This window comes from Triticum aestivum, chromosome 2A (assembly GCF_018294505.1).
Source record: "Triticum aestivum cultivar Chinese Spring chromosome 2A, IWGSC CS RefSeq v2.1, whole genome shotgun sequence".
Classification (NCBI taxonomy): Eukaryota; Viridiplantae; Streptophyta; class Magnoliopsida; order Poales; family Poaceae; genus Triticum; species Triticum aestivum.
The window spans coordinates 480,905,779-480,920,142 of record NC_057797.1 but is presented as its reverse complement, the minus strand read 5'-3'; positions in this window follow the sequence as shown (position 1 = coordinate 480,920,142).

Here is a 14,364-nt window from a genome sequence, read left to right as displayed (position 1 = left end):
TGTGATGAATTGAGCTTTTCCGTTTGAGATTTTGTTGTTATCGGATTGAATACTTTTATGGATTTTAGAGCACTTTATGTATGTCTTGCATATGAATACTCGTGGTGACAATGGGGTATCATATTGATAAACTTGATATATGTTTTGGCACTCAACTCGCGGATTCCCGAGGTGACATTGGGGTAATCTACGCATAGGGGTTGATGCATGTTCTTGTCTTTGTTTCTCCGGTAGAAATCTTGGGGCACTCTTTGAAGTTCTTTGTGTTGGATTGAGTATTATGAATCTGTAATTATTTGGTGTTATTTTAGTACGGACTCTTGGATAGATCAATCGGAAAGAATAGCTTCGAGGTGGTTTCGTACCCTACAAACGATTTCTTCTTACGTTCTCCGCTAGATAGGAACATTGGAGTGATTCTTCGTTGCACGTTGAGGGATGGTTATATGATCCAATTATATTAGCATTGTTGAGAGATTGCACTGGCGAAAGTACGGACCATAGGCCTCATTTTTAAGCATTGCAATACTGTTTTTGTGCCCGTTTACTATTTGCTACCTTGTTGTTTTTATTTATTCAGATTATAAAAATATATTTCTACCAACAATATTACACTTTTATCACCATCTCTTAGCTGAACTAGTGCACCTATACTATTTTCCATTGTATTGGGTGTGTTGGGGACACAAGAGATTTCTTGTATTTGATTGCATGGTTGTTTGAGAGAGACCATCTTCATCCTACGCCTCCCACGGATTGATAAACCTTAGGTCATCCACTTGAGGGAAAATTGCTACTGTCCTACAAAACTCTGCGCTTGGAGGCCCAACACGTGTCTACAAGAATAAAGTTGCATAGTAGACATCAGGTGTCAATCTAGTAGGAGGCACAAGCAAGTCTCCAATCTATGCAGCTGCACAAACTAACAAACACTTGCACTCAACGTGAAAAAGGGGTTGTCAATCCCTTCACGATCTTGAACAAGAGTGAGATCTAATAGAGATAGGTATAAAGGATAAATAAAAAGGCAAACTAAAATAAATCTAAATAAATTGCATCAAGATATTTTTGGGTTTTTTGGTTCATAGATATGAAAATATATGATGGAAATAGACCTGGGGCCATAGGTTTCACTAGAGGCTTCTCTCTTGAAAGGAAACATATGATGGGTAAACAAATGATTGTCGAGCAATTGATAGAAAAGCACAAAGTTATGACTATATCCAAGGCAACGATCATGAATATAGGCATCACGTCCGTGTCAAGTACACCGACTCCTGCCTGCATCTACTACTATTACTCCACACATCAACTGCTATCCAGCATGCATCTAGAGGATTAACTTCATATGAATAGATTAACACTTTAAGTAATATGACATGATTTAGAGGGATAAACTCAAGCAATATGATGAAAACCCCATCTTTTTACACTTGATGGCAACAGTACAATATGTGCCTCGCTACCCCTACTTTGTCACTGGGTGAGGACACCACAAGATTGAACCCAAAACTAAGCACCTCTCCCATTGCAAGAAATACCAATCTAGTTGGCCAAACCAAACCGATAATTCGAAGAGAAATACAAAGATATTTGATCATGCATAAAAGAGTTCAGAAAGGACTCTAATAATATTCATAGACAATCTGATCATATATCCACAATTCATCGGATCTCGACAAACACACTGCAAAAGAATATTACATCGGATAGAACTCCAAGAACATCGAGGAGAACATGGTATTGAAGATCATATAGAGAGAAGAATCCATACTAGCTATGGACCCTTAGGTCCGTGGTAAACTACTCACGCTTCATCGGAAGGGCGGCAAGGTTGATGTAGTTGCCCTCTGTGATCGAACCCCCCTCCAGCAGGGTGCCGAAAAAGGCCCCAAGATGGGATCTCATGGGAATAGAGGCTTGCGGCGGCGGAAAAGTATTTTGGTGGATGCTTCTGGTGGTTTCGGAATATTTGGGTATTTGTGGAGCAAGAATTAGGGTTGGAGGACACCCGAGGGGCCCACAAGCCCTCAAAGCCCCCCCGGGCGCGCCTAGGAGGCTTGTGGTCTCCTCGGTTATCTTATGACCCCCTCTCCAAGTTATGTGGATGTCTTCTAGTCTAAGAAAAATCATCGCGAAAGTTTTATTCCGTTTGGACTCCGTTTGATATTCCTTTTCTATAAAACTCAAAAACAAGGAATAACAGAAACTGTCACTGGGCTCTAGGTTAATAGGTTAGTCCCAAAATAATATAAAATAGCATATTAATGCATGTAAAACATCCAAAATAGATAATATAATAGCATGGAACAATCATAGATTATAGATATATTGGTGATGTATCAGAAGGGTGCAAACGCGACAAAGAGGAATTCATGCATGAAGAGTATATTAATTGGCTTCTTAAAAGGACCCCCCAGGTAGATTTGGGTACTCCCTCCGTCTGAAAAAACTTGTCCCTCAAATGGATGTATTTAGCACGAAGTTAGTGCTAGATACATCCATTTGAGGAACAAGCTTGGGACAAGCTTTTCCAGACGGAGGGAGTATTACGTTTGAAGATGTATACTTATAGAACCTAGAGCAATTCGGTTTATCCGAACGTAGCCCTGGAGGTGGCAACTCAAAAGGTAAGAAGAACCACTAACAAAGAAAAGGAGAGTGAAAGTGACGACACTGGACTAGCCGTAGAAGCGTTGAAGTCGAGCTGCGTTCCATGGGTTTGGTTCGAGGCGATTGTCCGTTGGATTGCGAAGATGATATGCTCCTCCTGCTAGTACTTCATCGATTATGAAAGGACCCTCCCATTTGGGTGAGAGCTTGTACTTCTGTTTCTCAGGGGGGACAGAGGACGAGTTCGCCTACGTTGTATGCCTTCGCCCGAACTTCTCTGCTCAGGTAGCGTCGGGCTTGCTGTCGATAGAATGTAGAGCGAGCCCGAGCTATGTCGCGCTCCCCTTCCAGTGCATCCAGGTTGTCCTGCCGATCCAACTCAGCTTCCTTTCCTTCGTACATGCTCACTCTAGGCGTGAAATGGATGATATCGCAAGGGAGGACTGCTTCTGTGCCGTACACCATAAAGAAGGGTGTGTATCCTGTTGACCGGTTGAGGGTGGTGCGTACTCCCCATAATACAGAATCGAGCTCCTCAAGCCACTGGCAATCAGATTCCTTCAAGGAATAGACTAGATGGGGCTTTATGCCAATCATGATGAGTCTGTTGGCTTGTTCGACCTGTCCATTGGTATGTGGGTGATACACCGAAGCATAGTCGAGCTTGATACCCATCTTAGCGCACCAGTACTTAACCTCCTGGGCTGTAAAATTGGATCCATTGTCCATAATTATGCTGTGGGGAAGGCCATAACGGTGCACCACGTTAGATATAAAGTTGACAACTGGTCTGGATTCGGTTGAAGTTACTGGTTTTGCCTCGATCCATTTAGTGAATTTGTCGACCATAACCAGTAAGTATTTCTTTTTCTTGGATCCCCCTTTAAGTGGTCCAACCATGTCGAGTCCTTAGACCACAAAGGGCCGGGTGATTGGTATAGTCCGAAGAGTCATCAGGGGCATGTGGCCTTGATTTGCAAAAGGCTGGCATCCAACGCAGTGTTGGACTAAAGTATGCGCGTCCGCGCGAGTGGTGGCCAGAAAACCCAGCTCGGAAAGCTTTGCTTACCAAAGCCCGAGTTACCGCGTGGTGGCCGCCCATGTCGGCATGTATCTGAGCCAAAAAATTTTGCCCCTCCTCTTCAGATATGCATCTCTGGAGGACTCCGGTGGTGCTTTTCTTATACAGCTCACTGATGCAGCTTGAAACTGTGTTGGTATTTCCCCAAAGAGGAAGGGATGATGCAATATAGCTACAATACGTATTTCGCTCAGTTGTGAAACCAAGGTATCAATCAAGTAGGAGAACCAAGAAACACTATGTAGATGGTACCTGCACACAAAGAACAAATACTTGCAACCCGACGCGTAAGAGGGGTTGTCAATCCCTCTACAGTAAAAAGATAAATTATTTTGTATTAGATTGGATAAATAGATCTTGATAAAACATGAAATAAAATAAGTAAAGAAAAAGTGCAGCAAGGTACGTTTAGGTTTTTGGAAATATAAATCTGGAAACAATTATGGCAAAAGATAGATCGGAAAGCAAATATGATAAAAGATAGACCTAGAGGCCATAGATTTCACTAGTGGTTTCTCTCGATAAAATAGCACATGATGGATAAACAAATTACTGTTGGGCAATTGATAGAAGATCAAATAATTATGACGATATCCAAGGCAATGATCATGAATATAGGCATCACGCCCGAGATTAGTAGACCGAAACGATTCTGCATCTACTAATATTACTCCACACATCGACCGCTATCCAGCATGCATCTAGTGTATTAAGTTCACGGAGAAATGAAGTAATGCAATAAGAATGATGACATGATGTAGACAAGATCTATTCATGTAGGAATAGACCCCCATCTTTTTATCCTCAATAGCAATGATACATGTGTGCCTCGCTACCCCTTCTGTCACTGGTTGAGGACACCGCAAGATCAAACCCATCACAGAGCACCTCCTCCATTGCAAGAAAAATCAATCTAGTTGGTCTAACTAAACCAAAGATTTGTAGAATAAATCTGAGGCTATAAATAATCATGCATATAAGAGATCAAAGAAGGCTCAAATAATATTCATGGAGATAGATCTGATCATAAACTAGAACTTCATCGGATCGCAACAAACACGCCGCAAAAAGTCATTACATCAAATAGATCTCCAAGAGACCATTGTATTGAGAATCAAAAAGAGAGAAGAAGCCATCTAGCTACTGCCAACGGACCCGTAGGTCTATGGTGAAATACTCACGCATCATTGGAGAGGCACGAATGAGGATGATGAACCCCTCTATGATCGTGTTCCCCTCCGGTGGAGTGCCAAAATAGGGCTCTAGATTGGATCTCGTGGTTCTGGAACTTGTGGTGGCTGGAATTGTGTTTCGTCAACTCCCCTAGGGTTTCTGGAATATTTAGGTATTTATAGAGCTGAGAGGCGGTGCAGGAGACCCCCGTGGATCCCACAACCCATCAGGGCGTGCCAGGGGACTCTAGAGCGTCCTGGTGTCTTGTGGGCCCCACGGGCCTCGTGACGCCCCCGATTCAATCATACACTAATCATACACGCAAATGTGTATGATCAAGATCAGGGACTCACGGGAAGATATCACAACACAACTCTAGACACAAATTAAAATAATACAAGCTTTATATTACAAGCCACGGGCCTCGAGGGCTCGAATACACAAGAGTCGGCGGAAACAACAATATCTGAGTACAGACATAAGTTAGACAAGTCTACCTTAAGAAGGCTAGCACAAAAGCAACAACGATCAAAAAGGCAAGGCCTCTCGCCTGGGAGCCTCCTAACTACTCTAGGTCATCAGCGGCCATCACGTAGTAGTAGTAGTAGGAACCCTCGGGGTAGTAGTAGTCATCAGTGGTGTCGTCTGGCTCCTCGGATCCGTCATCTGGTCGCAACAATCGGGTATGGGGGAAAAGGAGGTAGCAAAGCAACCATGGGTACTCATCCAAAGTACTCGCCAGACTTACATCAGATCTAAACTAAATATGCATCTATATCAAAGGAATGGGTTGTATCTGTGGACTAAACTGCAGAATGCCAGAAGGGAAGGGGAAAGCCTAGCCTATCAAAGACTAGCATCTTCAAGCAGCTCCAAGCATCTTGCAGCATCAGAAGAGATAAGAGTGGCATATATATTAGTAAGTCTGTTCTAACATTGCCCAGAGATCACTTCCTCAACTCCCTGCGAGGAAACAATCCCGGAGCCATCATATCCATTACATGCCTCAGCATCCAGTATCCAGTTCTAGCTGTATCGATCGGGATACAACTCCGAGAGTCCGTTACCGTGCACCCGGCTATTCGAATAGATCAAATTCTTCCCTGTAGTGCACCAACTGACCCAACATGCTCGATCGACTCCGGTTGGACACACCATCAGGTCATGACCGGCCTCGGTCAGCCCTACTTAGGCTCGACAGAGAGGTCAGCATGCCGGTCTAAATCCTAAGCGCGCAGGGGTCTTGGGCCCATCTCCCTTTGCACTCCTGCACGTTGCGCACGCGGCCGGTGAGCATACCTAGCTACCTCCTTTATGAAGGCAGGTGCTTACGTAGTCCAACCCGGCGCGCGCCGCTCAGTCGCTGACGTCTGGAAAGCTTCAGCTGACGCATACGACGCAGATTACCCATACTTATTCCCGCGTGGTGGTTAGTGCGAAAAAGGCCAGAGGCCTACTCGGATCAAATATCCAAACCGTTAGTGGCTTGGGAGTGCGCGGTAACGAGCAGAGACTCACGATCATGTGACCCCCACCCCGTCTCGTGGACTTACGACAAGGGCTAAGAATGCCCGGCCATGCCACCTAATTATCTCGTGGGTACCCTCCAGGTCAACCCAACTTCACATCACTCGCGGGTACCCCTCAGGGCCGACCCGATGTCATCATGATTTTGTGCTAATTCAAAGTAACCGTGTATCTGAAACGGCAAGGGGGAACCTGAGGAATCACCCTCGACGGATTCCCACTTGATGTAACCATCAAGGTGGACTTGGAGGAATCACCCTCGTTGGTCCACACTTGAGGGGTTGCACGACAAAGTCATTATCGGGAGTGGTCAAGGAGGAATCACCCTCGACGACTCAGGGAGTCCTGGATTAGGGGGTCTCCGGACAGCCGGACTATATCCTTTGGCCGAACTGTTGGACTATGAAGATACGAGATTGAATACTTCGTCCCGTGTCCGGATGGGACTCTACTTGGCGTGGAAGGCAAGCTAGGCAATACAGATATGTATATCTCCTCCTTTGTAACCGACCTTGTGTAACCCTAGCCCCTTCCGTTGTCTATATAAACCGGAGGGTTTTAGTCCGTAGGACAACATACAATCATACCATAGGCTAGCTTCTAGGGTTTAGCCTCTCCGATCTCGTGGTAGATCAACTCTTGTAATACCCATATTATCAAGTATAATCAAACAGGGCGTAGGGTTTTACCTCCATCAAGAGGGCCCGAACCTGGGTAAAACATCGTGTCCCCTGCCTCCTGTTACCATCCGCCTTTGACGCACAGTTCAGGACCCCCTACCGAGATCCGCCGGTTTTGACACCGACATTGGTGCTTTCATTGAGAGTTCCTCTGTGTCGTCATCATTAGGCTTGATGGCTCCCTCAATCATCGATAGCAATGCAGTTCAGGGTGAGACTTTTCTCCACGGACAGATCTTTGTGTTCGGCGGCTTCGCACTGCGGGCCAACTCGCTTGGCCATCTGGAGCAGATCGAGAGTTACGCCCCTGGCCATCAGGTCAGGTTTGGAAGCTTAAACTACACGGCCGATATCGGCGAAGACTTGATCTTCGACGGATTCAAGCCCCTCCCCAATGCGCCACACGGTCACGATGAGCATGATTTAGCTCTGCCATCGGACAGTGTTCAGGAGATCGCGCCGGCAACTGCCCCGACCCTCAATTCGGACCCAGTTGCGCCATCCATGGATGGGTGGATAGACCCCGCCACGGAGGCCGCACTCTCATCAGCGATTGAGCCGAGTATCGACCTTACCCTTCATGGGAGCCGGGACGCCGGACTACCGGATTATTCCCCGGCCACTGACTCTGAACCGCCTGCGCCCGCACCTATCGAATCCGACTGGGCGCCGATCTTGGAGTTTACGTCTGCGGATATTTTTCAGCACTCGCCCTTCGGCGACATACTGAACTCATTAAGGTCTCTCTCCCTGCCAGGAGAGTCTGGGCCGAACTATGTTCGGCAGGATTGGGGTTCGGATGACGAAGAAATTCGCCGCCCACCCACCACCCACTTAGTAGCCACTGTCGATGATTTGACCGACATGCTCGACTTCGACTCCGAAGACATCGACAGTATGGACGACGATGCAGGAGACGAACAGTAACCACTACCCACAGGGCACTGCACGCCCACTTCATCATATGACGTATACATGGTGGACACACCCAAAGAAAACGACGACGGGGAATGGAAGGACGCAGCGAAGGGTTGTTCCCTCAAGAAGCAGTCAAAGCGGCGGTGTAAGCACCGCTCCAAATCCTGCCTCGGTAGAAACAGCGGTCATATAGACCCAGCAATAGAGCAGGGTGAACCATCGCCCGACCAGGGCAACACGGAGAATCAAACCGAACAACCCGACCCCGTCGAAGATAACAGTCCGGACGACATCAGACGGACAAGCACCCGGAGCAAAAAAATACCCATCAAAGGCCGGTTTCCACTGCGAGGAGTCTGAAAAAGCAGAAGCAAAGGCTCAGGGCTGCACAAGACACACTCAGAATCAGATGGAGTGAAGTACTCAACACTACAGCAAAGTACAGTGGTAATCGCCACATCAAGAGCTACCCAAAGTGAAAGCTGCTACCTGAATTCGATGAGGTGGCCTTAGATCCCCCGCAATCAAAAAACAAAATGACCATCCAATCGGATAGACGACCTCGTGGCCAACATAGAATGGCAAACGACGCCGCACATAAGTCGGTACGCTATCCACGTGAGTACTCGCATCAAAAGTACGGCGCAACCAGATCCATCTACGGGCCACGCAAGCGCGCTCCAGCACGCAATGCAACACAACAAACATCCCAATACCACGGTACACCCAAATACAGGGGTGCCGCACCCCCCCTATGTTTCACCGATGAGGTGCTGGACCATGAATTTCCAGAGGGATTTAAACCCGTAAACATAGAGCCGTACGATGGAACGACAAACCCTGGGGTCTGGATTGAGGACTACATCCTCCATATCCATATGGCTCGAGGAGACGATCTCCACGCCATCAAGTACTTACCCCTCAAGCTCAAAGGGCCAGCTCGGCACTATCTTGAAAGCCTCCTCGAAAACTCCATTGGAAGCTGGGAAGAGCTCGAAGACGCCTTTCGGGCAAATTTTCAAGGGACCTATGTCCGACCACTGGATGCAGATGATTTAAGTCATATAACTCAACAGCCCGGAGAGTCAGCCCGAAAGCTTTGGAACAGGTTCCTCACTAAAAAGAACCAAATAGTCGACTGTCCGGACGTCGAAGCCTTAGCAACTTTCAAGCACAGCGTTCGAGATGAATGGCTTGCCAGACACCTCGGCCAAGAAAAGCCGAGAACAATGGCAGCATTAACAAGCCTCAGGACCCGCTTTTGCGCGGGCGAGGACAGCTGGTTAGCCCGATACAGCACCAGCGACCCAAGTACATCCAAAGTCCGGGACGGAAACGGGAAACCACGACGCAGCAAAAACAAGCGCCAGAATAAAGAAGACAGCCCGAAGAGCACAGCGGTAAACGCCGGATTCAAAAGCTCTCAGCCAGGTCAGCAAAAGCTGCCCCCAAGGGCAATAGAGACGAACTGTCCAGCCTAAACAAGATTCTGGACCAAATCTGTCAGATCCATAGCACCCCCGATAAACCTGCAAATCATACCCATAATGAATGTTGGGTCTTCAAGCAGTCCAGCAAGCTCAACGCCGAACACAAGGGGCAGGATACACCAAGCGAAGACGAGGACGAGCCTCGCAAGAAAAGTACTGGGGAACAGAAGAAGTTCCCACCAGAAGTCAAAACAATAAACGTATTACATGTGACAAATGGGAGAAACAAAGCGGCACTCCTAGAGACACATGCCCCAGGGCCTATCACAACGGAGTTCTGCCACTGGTCGTCCCAACCGATCACCTTCGACCATCGGAATTACTCGGCAAGTATCCGGCGTGCAGGATGGGCTACCTTGGTATTAGACCCAATAATTGACGGATACCACTTCACACGAGTCCTGATGGACGGTGGCAGCAGTCTAAACTTGATATATCAGGGCACAGTCCGCAAAATGGGGATAGACCCAACAAAAATTAGCCGCAGCAATACTACCTTTAAAGGAGTAATGCCAGGCCCAGAGGCCCATTGCACGGGCACCCCGCTACTAGAGGTTATATTCGGCTTTCCCAATAACTTCCGTAGCGAACATTTAACGTTCCACATCGCTCCGTTCCAAAGTGGCTATCAAGCACTACTCGGACGCGAAGCTTTCGCTCGCTTTAACGCAATACCGCATTATGCTTCCCTCATGCTTAAGATGCCTGGTCCACGTGACATCATTACAATAAATGGAAATATTGAGCGCTCCTTGCGTGCGAAAGACCGTGCGGCTGCCTTGGCAGTCGCACACTAAACGGCTTCACCAACTAAAGCATCTGACAGGTCGTTAAGACCACGGACACGGTTGGACGAGTCTGGTACTGCTATATGTAATTGATACATGTTTGATGGCTATACCCCTATTACAATACAAGGGGCTCAACGCGCGCGCACAAGTGACAATCAGGCTCAACTTTACTCATATTGTTTATTTAGTATAACTTACCTTTTGCACGACAACTTTTCAATTAAGTTCCTCTCTTTTTCAGATGAACATCGTGCTACACCCGTCCAGAATACGGCACAACAGAGACATGGGCGCAGACGTGCAGCAGGGACCCGTTCCAAGGATTCTTTTTTAGATTAAGACCCTGCGTAAACCTTTTTTACTGTATGTTGTTGATACACATCCCTCGGATTCTCAGTACAATTGAGAAGGATGCTGATGTATTGGCATGTGGCCACGTTAGAATATTGCATGTACCTGGACACCAGGGGCTTATTACAAAGGGCACTGTTTAGGCCCGGTTTACACCATAATGACCGAATACCTTAGGGAGTGTTCGGCGTCGCGAGTTTGGCCTTATATGCATCAGCTCTGAATCATGTCTTTGGTCAAATGTTGGGTTGCCCGGCTCCTGTGCTTTGCTGCCTTACATTCCGCTCTATCGGCTAAGGCGGCACCAGGAGAACTACTGCGATTGTGCCCTGGTTCATCCGGCCGAGCACCTCAGTAGAGAAAGCCGAAAATTGACTGTCATGATATAGCCTGAGACTGGTCAACCACTTGATGACCTATCGGAATCTTCGAGATTCCTCCGCCTTAACGAAGGGCCGTTTCCCGGCCAGGCATGTGCGCACCCCGAATTCGGATAAGTGCGGAGCCACCACGGGCTATATAGTAGCCCCACTATCAAACTCCTCTGGCTAAGTGAAAGTGTTAAAGCATTGTAGTCCGGTTGCCTAGTTTGCTGCGCTATCACCTCCTTAATGGACCAAGACATTGGGTCAAGTGTGAACATGCGTCATCTGCAAACACCCCCGCATTATATGCGTGGGGGCTGAAGCCGACGACTACAATCTTTCAGGTTATATTCATATATACATAAACGGCCGCACATGAGGCATCATAATACTTTCGGGCAAAAGTATAAATACAGCCTTGATAAACTTAATAAAACATTGTTTTTACAATGGGACTACATGTCACTCAAACATAATATTCTTCGAGCAATGCGCCTCTATCGAACGAGCGCCTTCAAGAACTTCTTCAAAATAGTGCTCGGCAGCCACTTGGCCTATGGCCGAACCCTGTGCCGCAAGGTGGTGGCATCCATCTCCGCCCAATATGTTTTAACACGGGCAAGGGCCATCCATGAGCCTTCGATGCACGCCGACCTCTTCATCGCATTAATGCGCGACACCGCACCAAGGAACTGCTGCACCAAACTCAAATAGCTCTTCGGCTTTGGCCTTTCCGGCCACAGATGATCCACAACAGACCTCATGGCGAGTCCGGACAATCTATTCAGCTCGGCCCATTCGGCAAGCTGATCAGTCAATGGAAGCAGACGCCCTGGAACATTAAATTTTGACCATAATAGCTTGTCCACTTCACGATCTGTTTGATCTCGAAAGTATTCAGCCATATCGACAGCACTCACCACCAAGTCCAGATATGCATCCACCGAACTCCACAGCCGGTCCAGAGGGGCATACTGAGGATCTCCAAACTTCCTCCACAACATAAAGGGTTTCCCAGCCGCGATATCCCCGGCTTGACGCAGCTCCTCCTTTTTCGCTCTCATCACAGAGCGGGTATCTTTGGTCGCCATCGTGGCCTTTTCCAGGTCCGTCGCCTTCGCCCGGTTTTCCTCTTTAAGAAGCTGGCAACGGTCGGTAGTATCTTTTAACTTTACAGCCATCTTGGCCATTTTTCTCTTTGCTCTTGCAATGTGCGGCTTGTTCGGCCCTTAACTCTTCAGCCGCTTGCAAAGCAGCCGCATTGCTACTCCTTGCTTGCTCCTTGGCTGGGGCAAAGCTCCGCCTGAAGGGTCTCCACGGTGGCTGCTCCATCTGCATCCAGCTGCCGCTTTAGTTCGGCATACCCATCAGTCCGACTAGCCACCGGAGCCTCCATCACCTACACATAAAGGCAGTCTAGTTATTACCTGGGACTATGATCCTCTGTTTGCCGCCATTATCGATGACAACTAGAGTCTCAGGGGCTACTATCTACACAGGGCACATCTAAAAATGTGCGGTACTTCCAAAAATATACATCATTTCACGTACCTCAAAACCCGTCAGTAGACTCATAAAGGCTTCATGCAGGCCACTTTCGGTGGACGAAATCCTTTCAATCACCGTACCCATCAATGTGTGGTGCTCTTATGAGATAGCCGCCTTCTCCAACAGATCCCTCCGTACATCCGACCGCGCACCAGACGATGCCGGACTCTTTTTGCTCTCTTCGAGAGCCGAATACTAAGGACTTAGGGTGGCCATAGGATTACCTTCTGGCCTTGCCGGATCAGGAGAAACCCTTCGCGACGACACCTCAGGGTCGCCCGCTTCGTAAGGTGGCGTGGCAGGGGGAGGCGTTTCGCTCTCCATCATCTCCGGAAGAAGATCCCCTGAAGACGAGCTCAGCTGAGAAGGGCTAAGATCCAAACTGCAAGATAAATACTTCGGTTATTTTCCTCAGAAGTAAGGTAGGATATCTTCACCATTAAATACCTTTTGATTACTTACAGCTCATTAGAGGGCTGATCCCCGCGTGGACATTGTGCGGCAAGAACACCCTCCGAGGCAGGACCCTCTGGAAGAGATTTCTTCTCCCGTTTGGAAACCTTGATTTCCGGATCTTCGGAGGTAACCCTCTTCCTTCCCCGGGAGAGAGAATGTCAGATTCTTCCCCTCGGTTATCCTCCCTCGCGGAGGCGCTTATTCCCTCAGTTGGAATAGGTAGCGATGGAGGCCCGCTTTCGCCCTCTTTATTCCCCCCTTCATCTTCCTTTGAGGGAACCAGACAAGGTGCTGGCTCGAGCATCTTTTCCAGCACCGGATTATCCAAGCCTTCAGAAAGGGGGGCCGAACACCGGATCATCTTCGCCTTTGTTATCCAGTCCTGGTCAAAGAGCGATTCTTCAGAATGATGTCATGATAAATAAAAGGACGATGTGTCCGGCCATGGGATTACTTACTTGGGCGACAGTGCGGTTGCTGCTCAGGCCCACGTCCTCGGTAGTGTCCGGACACTCTATTTGGGGTCCAAAGAACGATTTGTACATCTCGTCGTGTGTCATGCCAAGGAAATTTTGAATAGTGCGTGGTCCTTCTGGGTTGAACTCCCACATGCGGAGGGGCCGGCGTTTGCAAAGCTGGACTCGACGAACCAGCATGACTTGCATCACCATAACCAGACTGAAATCTCCCTCGAAGAGATCCCGGATACGGCTCTGCAGTATTGGCACGTCCTTGGCTGGACCCCAGCTCTGTCCCCTGCTGATCCATGACATCAGTTGTGGTGGAGGGCCCGAGCAAAAGGTGGGGGCAGCTACCCACTTGGAACTTCGGGGAGCTGTGACGTAAAACCACTCCCGTTGCCACAATCCGTACACCTCTGGAAAGGAACCCTTTGGCCATGGAGCATCAACAACTTTGCTTATTAAAGCACCTCCGCACGCTGCGTATTGTCCCTCGACCATCTTCGGCTTCACATCGAAGGTCTTGAGCCACAAGCCGAAGTGAGGGGTAATGCGGAGGAAGGCCTCACAGACGACAATAAATGACGAGATGTGAAGAAGGGAGTCCGGGGCCAGATCGTGAAAATCCAGCCCATAATAGAACGTAAGACCCCTGACAAAGGGATCCAGAGCGAGGCCTAGCCCTCGGAGGAAGTGGGAGACGAACACAATGCTCTCGTTGGGTTCGGGAGTAGGGACGACCTGCCCTCGGGCGGGCAGCCTATGCGAAATCTCAGCGGTCAGATATCTGGCCTCCCTCAACTTCTTGATGTCCTCCTCTATGATGGAGGAAGACATCCACCGGCCTTGAAGGCTGAATCCGGACATGATTGAAGGTCCGAAGCACCTGACCTTGGCTTTGGGTGTTATA